This window comes from Heptranchias perlo, chromosome 1 (assembly GCF_035084215.1).
Source record: "Heptranchias perlo isolate sHepPer1 chromosome 1, sHepPer1.hap1, whole genome shotgun sequence".
Taxonomy (NCBI): Eukaryota; Metazoa; Chordata; class Chondrichthyes; order Hexanchiformes; family Hexanchidae; genus Heptranchias; species Heptranchias perlo.
In genome coordinates, this window is record NC_090325.1 from 139,501,370 (window position 1) to 139,510,103 (window position 8,734).

At 44.3% G+C, this 8,734-nt stretch overlaps 1 protein-coding gene across 4 annotated transcripts in view; it reads right to left on the reverse strand.

The window, feature by feature from the left end:
- LOC137326548 (toll-like receptor 2) overlaps window positions 1-7,980 on the reverse strand; it is a 52,991-nt gene extending 45,011 nt beyond the window's left edge. For all 4 annotated transcript variants that reach the window (XR_010964221.1, XR_010964220.1, XR_010964219.1 and 1 more), the window contains exon 1: window positions 7,871-7,980. The gene's annotated coding sequence lies outside the window, so the exon portion shown is untranslated. The remainder of the gene's footprint in view (window positions 1-7,870) is intronic.
- Between the last annotated feature and the right edge of the window lie 754 nt (window positions 7,981-8,734).

Genomic DNA, 8,734 nt, shown 5'->3' on the forward strand with positions numbered 1-8,734 from the left:
GCCTAATGCCTGTTTTAGGTGGGCCCCAGGGATGCCTAAAAAATAGCCCAATCTAATTTTGGGTCGGATTTTTCCGCATTAAACTTCATCTGCCACGTGTCCGCCCATGCCACCAGCCTGACTATATCCGCTTGAAGTCTATCACTATCCTCCTCACTGTTCACTACCCTTCCAAGTTTTGTGTCGTCTGAAAATTTTGAAATTGTGCCCTGTATAACCAAGTCCAAGTCATCAATATACTTCAAGAAAAGCAGTGCTCCCAGCACCGACCCCTGGGGAACACCACTGCACACCTCCCTCTAGTCCGAAAAACAACCGCTCATTACTACAAGTGGATGTGGATGATCATCTCGGCTTCCTCCCGATATCCACACCATCACAGAAGCCAGTCTTCAGCCAATTCGATTCACTCCACGTGACATCAAGAAACGGCTGAGTGAATTGGATACAGCAAAGGCTATGGGCCCCGACAACATCCCAGCTGCAGTGCTGAAGACTTGTGCTCCAGAACTAGCTGCACCTCTAGCCAAACTGTTCCAGTACAGCTACAACACTGGCATCTACCCGACAATGTGGAAAATTGCCCAGGTATGTCCTGTCCACAAAAAGCAGGACAAATCCAATCCGACCAATTACCGCCCCATCAGTCTACTCTCAATCATCAGCAAAGTGATGGAGGGTGTCGTCGACAGTGCTATCAAGCGGCACTTACTCACCAATAACCTGCTCACCGATGCTCAGTTTGGGTTCCGCCAGGACCACTCAGCTCCAGATCTCATTACAGCCTTGGTCCAAACATGGACAAAAGAGCTGAATTCCAGAGGTGAGGTGAGAGTGACTGCCCTCAACATCAAGACAGCGTTTGACCGAATGTGGCACAAGGAGCCCTAGTAAAATTGAAGTCAATGGGAATCAGGGGGAAAACTCTCCAGTGGCTGGAGTCATACCTAGCACAAAGGAAGATGGTAGTGGTTGTTGGAGGCCAATTATCTCAGCCCCAGGACATAGCTGCAGGAATTCCTCAGGGCAGTGTCCTAGGCCCAACCATCTTCAGCTGCTTCATCAATGACCTTCCCTCCATCGTAAGGTCAGAAATGGGAATGATCACTGATGATTGCAGAGTGTTCAGTTCCATTCGCAACCCTTCAGATAATGAAGCAGTCCGAGCCGCATGCAGCAAGACCTGGACAATATCCAGGCTTGGGCTGATAAGTGGCAAGTAACATTCGTGCCAGACAAGTGCCAGGCAATGACCATTTCCAACAAGAGAGAGTCTAACCACCTCCCCTTGACATTCAACGGCATTACCATCGCCAAATCCCCCATCATCAACATCCTGGGAGTCACCATTGACCAGAAACTTAACTGGACCAGCCACATAAATACTGTGGCTACAAGAGCAGGTCAGAGGCTGGGTATTCTGCGGCGAGTGACTCACTTCCTGACTCCCCAAAGCCTTTCCACCATCTACAAGGCACAAGTCAGGAGTGTGATGGAATACTCTCCACTTGCCTGGATGAGTGCAGCTCCAAGAACACTCAAGAAGCTCGACACCATCCAGCAAAAAGCAGCCCACTTGATTGGCACCCCATCCACCACCCTAAACATTCACTCCCTTCACCACCGGCGCACTGTGGCTGCAGTGTGTACCATCCACAGGATGCACTGCAGCAACTCACCAAGGCTTCTTCGACAGCACCTCCCAAACCCGTGACCTTTACCACCTAGAAGGACTAGGGCAGCAGGCACATGGGAACATCACCTGCACGTTCCCCTCCAAGTCACACACCATCCTGACTTGGAAATATCATCGCTGGGTCAAAATCCTAGAACTCCCTTCCTAACAGCACTGTGGGAGAACCTTCACCACATGGACTGCAGCGGTTCAAGAAGGCGGCTCACCACCACCTTCTCAAGGGCAATTAGGGATGGGCAATAAATGCTGGCCTCACCAGCGACGCCCACATCCCATGAGCGAATAAACAAAAACTCTGTTCCTGTCATTTAGCCAATTCTGTATCCATATTGCTATTGTCCCCTTTATTTCATTATTGTTGGGCCTCATTTTAATACCATGTGCGAACTCTCAGCGAGATTCATGCCCTCTTGAAGGGGAGGTGCACTTTTTCATAGCTCGACATTGGAACAATTTCTCCACTGTCAGAGAAGATGATGACAGCAGCCAGGGCTCCCAAGTTTGAAGATGTTGCTGTGGAGGAACTGGTAGATCTAATAGGAACAAAGTTCTTTTCCATGTGATGGCTGGTGGGTGCCCAGTCAAACTGCGCAGCAGCAATGGAGAGAGGTGGCCACTCGTGAATGCCACCAGCATCGCTCCCGGGACACGGCAGGCAGTGCTGCAAGAAATTCAGTGACCTGACCAGAGCGGCTTAAGATAGGTCTCCTTTTCACATCCTCTTAACTCTCTGCACAGCCTCGCACCACCTTACTTCAGCCCCAGCACTACTGATCCTTCCTTCCTGCCTCCGCCTCCGCCTGCTATGTGTCTCATATAAAAACAGTGGCACACTTCCCTTTACCTGCTTCTGCTGCCACTTGCACACTCAGCACTTGCCACTGCCCTCACATCCACATTCACTTCCCTCTTTTCCCCACACCTGCTGCAGCTTTCTCTTGTTGTAGTGCATAGAAACTGTAGTGATGTATAATTGGATCTTATATTTCATATTATTATATTTGATATCATCTAAAGCACTGTAGTTGCTTTTGATATTTGCTTAATCATATTACTTTAAGCTAGTTACAAACTGCAAGAGTAAATGCAAATGGTAGAACAAATGCTTGTACTATGTGCTTACCATTTGGAAAACCGGATAACTTAAAAACATATGAATAATAACTTTTGAACCATCAGACAAGGACCATTGATATCCATGCCTAGAAAGTCCATCACACAAACAACGTTGGAGGAAAAGAACCAATCAACACTGAAACACTGCAAATTTAATTAAAGAAGCCTTGAAGCAGATAACAGGGATGAAGTCTCCAAAAAGGCATGAGTGGAACTATAGGCTGGGTGGAACTATACCTGATTGTTGAGAAGTGTGAAAATTGGAACATAGGCATCTTCCATGAGAAAAGAGCATTTAACTCCTTTCTAAGTTTGCAGTTTGTTATCAATGAATGGGACAGGAGGGGGCCATGGAGCTTGCAGATGTTAAAGCTAACCGCAATCAAAGGAAAAATTACTTCTCGAAAGGGTGACTTTTCGATTCTGTTTTGGGGACTCGCAGTCTGATCAGACAGGGAGTCCTTCAGTGCTGCTAGATGTTGTCCCGGTCATGTTACATGACTGTGAACTTTAGTGGGACTCGTCTCCTGCCCAGACAGGGAACCCCCCCCCAAACACTGCTCGCAGCTCGACCACCGAAGGGAACTTGCATCCTAAGCCAGGGTGTTCCACCACTGGCAGAAGGGTTAGCGACTGAAGTTATTGGCCTAGCATTTGCTGGAGCGGGGCATCTCGTGGCGTGCCCTGTTAGATTTTTTTTTTCCCTCACCCTTCAGCTTTAAAATTATTTGTGCCGGAAAAATCTGGAATAAAAAAAAACTAGTATCAGTAATGGTGGCCATGAAACTACTGGATTGTTGTAAAAAACCCATCTGGTTCACTAATGTCCTTTTAGGGAAGGAAAGCTGCTGTCCTTACCCGGTCTGGCCTATATGTGACTCCAGACCCACAGCAATGTGGTTGATTCTTAATCGCCCTCTGAAATGGCCTAGCAAGCCATTCAGTTGTACAATCTCTCTACAGAAAGTCACAATAAGAATAAAACCAGAGGACCACCCGGCATTGGACCACTAGGCACCAGACACGACAAAGGCAAACCAAGCCCAGTCAACCCTGCAAAGTCCTCCTCGCTAACATCTGGGGACTTGTGCCAAAATTGGGAGAGCTATCCCACAGACTAGTCAAGCAACAGCCGGACATAGCCGTACTCACGGAATCATATATGTAGGCAAATTCCTGAGAAGTGCAAAAACAATAGGGCAGTAATAGTAGGGGATTTCAACTACCCTAATATTAACTGGGATAGAATCTATATAAAAGGTATACAGGGTGCAGAATTCTTAAAAATGCATTCAGGAGAACTTTTTTAGCCAGTACATAGCAAGCCCAACAAGAGAGGGGGCCGTTCTGGACTTAATTTTAGGGAATGAAGCTGGGCAGGTGAAAGGGGTATCAGTGGGAGAGCATTTTGGTGTAATTCAGTTAGATTTAGCATAGTTATGGAACAAGACAAAGATAGACCAGGAGTAAAAGTTCTCAATTGGGGAAAGGCCAATTTTACTAAGCTGAGATGTGATTTAGCAAAAGTGGACTGGAAACAGCTACTTGAAGGTAAATCAGTGTTAGTACAGTGGGAGGCATTCAAGGAGGACACAGGGTTCAAAGCAAATATATTCCCACAAAGAAAAAGGGTGGGACTCCCAAATCTAGAGCCCCCTGGATATCAAGAAGCATACAGGGTAGGATAAGACAAAAAAGGGAAGCTTATGTCAGATATCGAGAGCTCAATACCGCAGAAAGCCTAGAGGAGTATAGAAAGTGCAGGGGTGAAATTAAAAAGGAAATTGGGAAAGCAAAGAGAAGGCATAAAAAAAATTGACAAGTAAAATCAAGGAAAACCCAAAGATGTTTTATAAATACGTAAAGAGCAAGAGGATAACTAAGGAAAGAATAAGGCCTATTAGAGACTAAAAAGGTAACCTGTGTGTGGAGTCAGAAGACGTGGGTATGGTTCTTAATGAATACTTTGCGTCTGTCTTCACAAAAGAGAGGGACGATGCAGGCATTGTAGTTGAGGAGGATTGTGAAATATTGGATGGGATAAACATAGTGAGAGGAAATATTAAGGGCATCCTTGAAAGTAGATAAATCGCCAGGCCCAGATGAAATGTATCCCAGGCTGTTGAGAGAAGCAAGGGAGAAAGTAACAGAGGCTCTGACCATCATTTTCCAATCCTCGCTGGCTACAGGTGTGGTGCTGGAGGATTGGAGGACTGCTAACGTTGTACTGTTGTTTAAAAAGCGAGAAAGGGATAGACTGAGTAAATACAGGCCAGTCAGCCTAACCTCGGTGGTGGACAAAATTATTGGAAAAAATTCTGTATTAATCGTCATTTAAAAAGGACAGTCAGCATGGATTTGTTAAGGGTAGTTCATGTCTGACTAACTTGATTTAATTTTTTGAGGAGGTAACAAGAAGGGTCAACGAGGGTAGTATGTTTGACATGGATTTTAGCAAGGCTTTTGACAAGGTCCCACATGGCAGACTGGTCTGAAAAGTAAAAGCCCGTTGGATCCAGAATTGGCTCAGTGTCAGGAAGCAAAAGGTAATGGTCGACGGGTACTTTTATGACTGGAAGGCTGTTTCTAATGGGTTTCTTCAGGGCGCCGTGCTAGGTCCCTTGCTTTTTGTGGTATATATCAAGGATTTAGACTTAAACGTAGGGTGCATGATTAAGAAGCTTGAAGATGATACAAAAATTGGCCGTGTGGAAGAAAGCCGTAGACTGCAGGAAGATATCAATGAACTAGTCAGGTGGGCAGAAAAGTGGCAAATGGAATTCAATCCGAAGAAGTGTGAGGTAATGCATTTGGAGAGGGTAAACAAGGCAAGGGAATACACAATAAATGGGAGGATACTGAGAAGTGTAGAGGAACAGAAGGACCTTTGAGTGCATGTCCACAGATTCCTGAAGGTAGTAGGATAGTTAGATAAGGTGGTTAAGAAGGCATACGGGATACTTTCCTTTATTAGCTGAGGCATAGAATATAAGAGCAGGGAGGTTATGCTAGAACTGTATAAAACATTAGTTAGGCCAAAACTAGAGTATTGTGTACAGTTCTGGTCACCACATTATAGGAAAGATGTGATTGCACTAGAGAGGGTACAGAGGAGATATACAAGGATGTTACCAGGACTGGAGAATTTTAGCTATGAGGAAAGATTGGATAGGCTAGGGTTGTTTTCTTTGAAACAGAGGAGGCTGAGGGGAGATTTAATTGAGGTGTACAAAATTATGAGGGGCCTAGAGTGGAAAGGAAGGACCTATTGCCCTTAGCAGAGAGGTCAATAGCCAGGAGGCATTGATTTAAAATAACTGGTAAAAGGATTAGAGGGGAGCTGAGGAGAAACTTTTTCACCCAGAGGGTGGTGGGGGTCTGGAACTCACTGCCTGAAAGGGTGGTAGAGGCAGAAACACTCAACACATTTAACAAGTACTTGGGTATGCACTTGAAGTGCCGTAACCTACAGGGCTACGGACCAAGAGCTGGGAAGTTTCATTAGGCTGGATAGCTCTTTCTCGGCTGGCACAGACACATTGGGCCAAATGGCCTCCTTCTATGCGGTAAATTTCTATGATTCTACTACCTCTCTGCAGAAGCACGGCCTCCTTACGCATTGCTGCTCCGAAAGTTGCAGGTACGAGGTTCGGGATCTGAAGACTCAGAGTGGGTGGGGAGACCTTCTAGCCCACCTCCTTCTGCCTTGTTTCCCTCCAGCTGTAGCTGCAGCTCTGTGTGGCCCTTCCTGCTGCTATTCCACCTCCTCCTCCTTCAGACATAGTGGTAACCCAACCACCACACCCATGATACCAACCTGAGTGCTGGCAGAAGCCCCTTAGTGCACTGGACAGAAGAGGCAATTCCAGAAATAGCAACAAGTGCAGAAATCAAAAAAAAAATTATCTCCCACCAGCTTACAGTAAGCAAAAGACTTTCCAGTGATTTACCTTGCATCAGATGATGATCCCTTTAAATTGCGCTCAGAATGGCACCCTCTTGACTTGCAATGTCCATGGATTGTGGGTGTGTTCTAGGAAAGGCATCAGCAATGCTCCTGCAGATGAAAATGGCATGGGTGCCCTGTAAGCAGCGATGGGCCCTATTTGCATATTGATATGAGGCTTCTGCTGCTTCCAGGCGGGAGCATTTGACGCCTATCTCAATGCCCACCCGAAGACACAAGTCTCATCGACTTTTGCGCTGCTGCCCCATTCTCGGCCCAATATTTTTTCACCAAATTGGTTGTGAAAATTTGATATACAAAGTGAATTTTCGCAATAGTCAAAACATATCCTAGTTATCATACAAGATAATTAGATCAGTTTCATTGCAGGTAGTTTCTGGAGACTCATAAAATAAATGTTTGCAACTTGTAAAAATATTGTCTTGATAAATAACAATCAAAAAGTGTATTTTAGAAATGCTCTGAAAATCGGAGCTTTTGCTGCCATTGTAAGGAAAGATTAGTTTGTAAAAAAAAAGATAATTCCAGTATAAAATGGTCAATTGTTAAAATCAATCTTGAAATTAATCTGCTGAGAAGTATTTGAAGGGAGTGATAAAATGTAATAAGCCCCTTTACAGTAAAATTGCCCACGACACAACATGGATTATATCTCAAAAGCTGAATTATAAACCTGTTAAATTGGTCTTGTGCAAATAATTGTGGCAGACTTTGGATTATTACATAGATCCACCTGCCAGGTTATTGATAACTAATTGTTATTTTTTTAAGCTATCTTTTAAGATTGTGAAACACGGTATGCTTAGTAACACGTCCATTTTCAGACCAAGTTAGTCACAACATTTTGGGAGAAAGCTTCCTCATCAGTTATTTTGCCATGATTAATTGATATTTAAACTTATACTTTTCCTTTAGCTCGTCAATTATTTCATTACTTTTTAACTGCACAGTCTTTTTCCTACACCCGACTAAAATGCTATTCATTTAGAAACAGGTGATGAAAATATCAATCGTTCTCGAGTTTAGAGGATTCTAATTCTTTCTGTACTTTTTTTGTCTGCTTAAGAAGAACATGCCACAGTTATTCTTACCGTGAGTATTCCCTGTATTGTATTTTCCAAGTCACAATCCTGGCACTCGCAGTTCCAATAAAAAAAAGAATTAGTAAACTTCTTTGTTTTTGTTTTGTTTATTTTCTTTTCTTTTAGCAGAGACGCTGAACTGATTCTGATGTGAATTTAACCAACTGATACTGTTTATATCATTGCAACTGTTTGGGGAGAACTACTGTCATATGGGAAATAGACAGGAAGCAGAAGTAATCTTAATTCAGAGTAAGGCCATTTATAGAACACATAGTCCCTTATCTGCGTTAGGTTATGATGTTAAAGCAGCAGCATTGGTAACAAAAACCTGCTGATTTCTCTGCATTACATAAGGGAATTACTTTCCATAACTGAAAGCAAGAAAACCACATTGTGCTGAGAAGATTGACAAACCTAGGGTGTGAAATAGCCGACCCAGAACACAATCAGACCCCGGATGTTTTTGAAAGCATTTAATTTCTGTCAGACAAAATAAGTTAAACTGAATCTAATGGTCAGATCCAAAGTAGTAGAAAATGGGGGAGAATATTTGGTTAGGTCCGTTTTCAGGCACAACATGGTCGATCCAATCGAAGCGCACACCGGAAGCCAGAGGCCCAAGACTTGTCCGAAAGTGGCCCTCGAGCCTCATTAACATAATTCTGGTAAGCTACAGATGCCAATCAGGTATCCAGATGCAGCTCGCCAATCTTGAGGTCATCAATTTGGGCCAACTGCGACTCCAACATCGGCCCTCGGGTAGATCCTCAAAGGTGGGGGAGGAGAACGGGATGGGTTCGTTAAGGTACGTTAAAAAGAAAAAGCTTAGTTTTGTTGGTGGCCTCCAGCGATCCTTTAAGGGCCCACTGG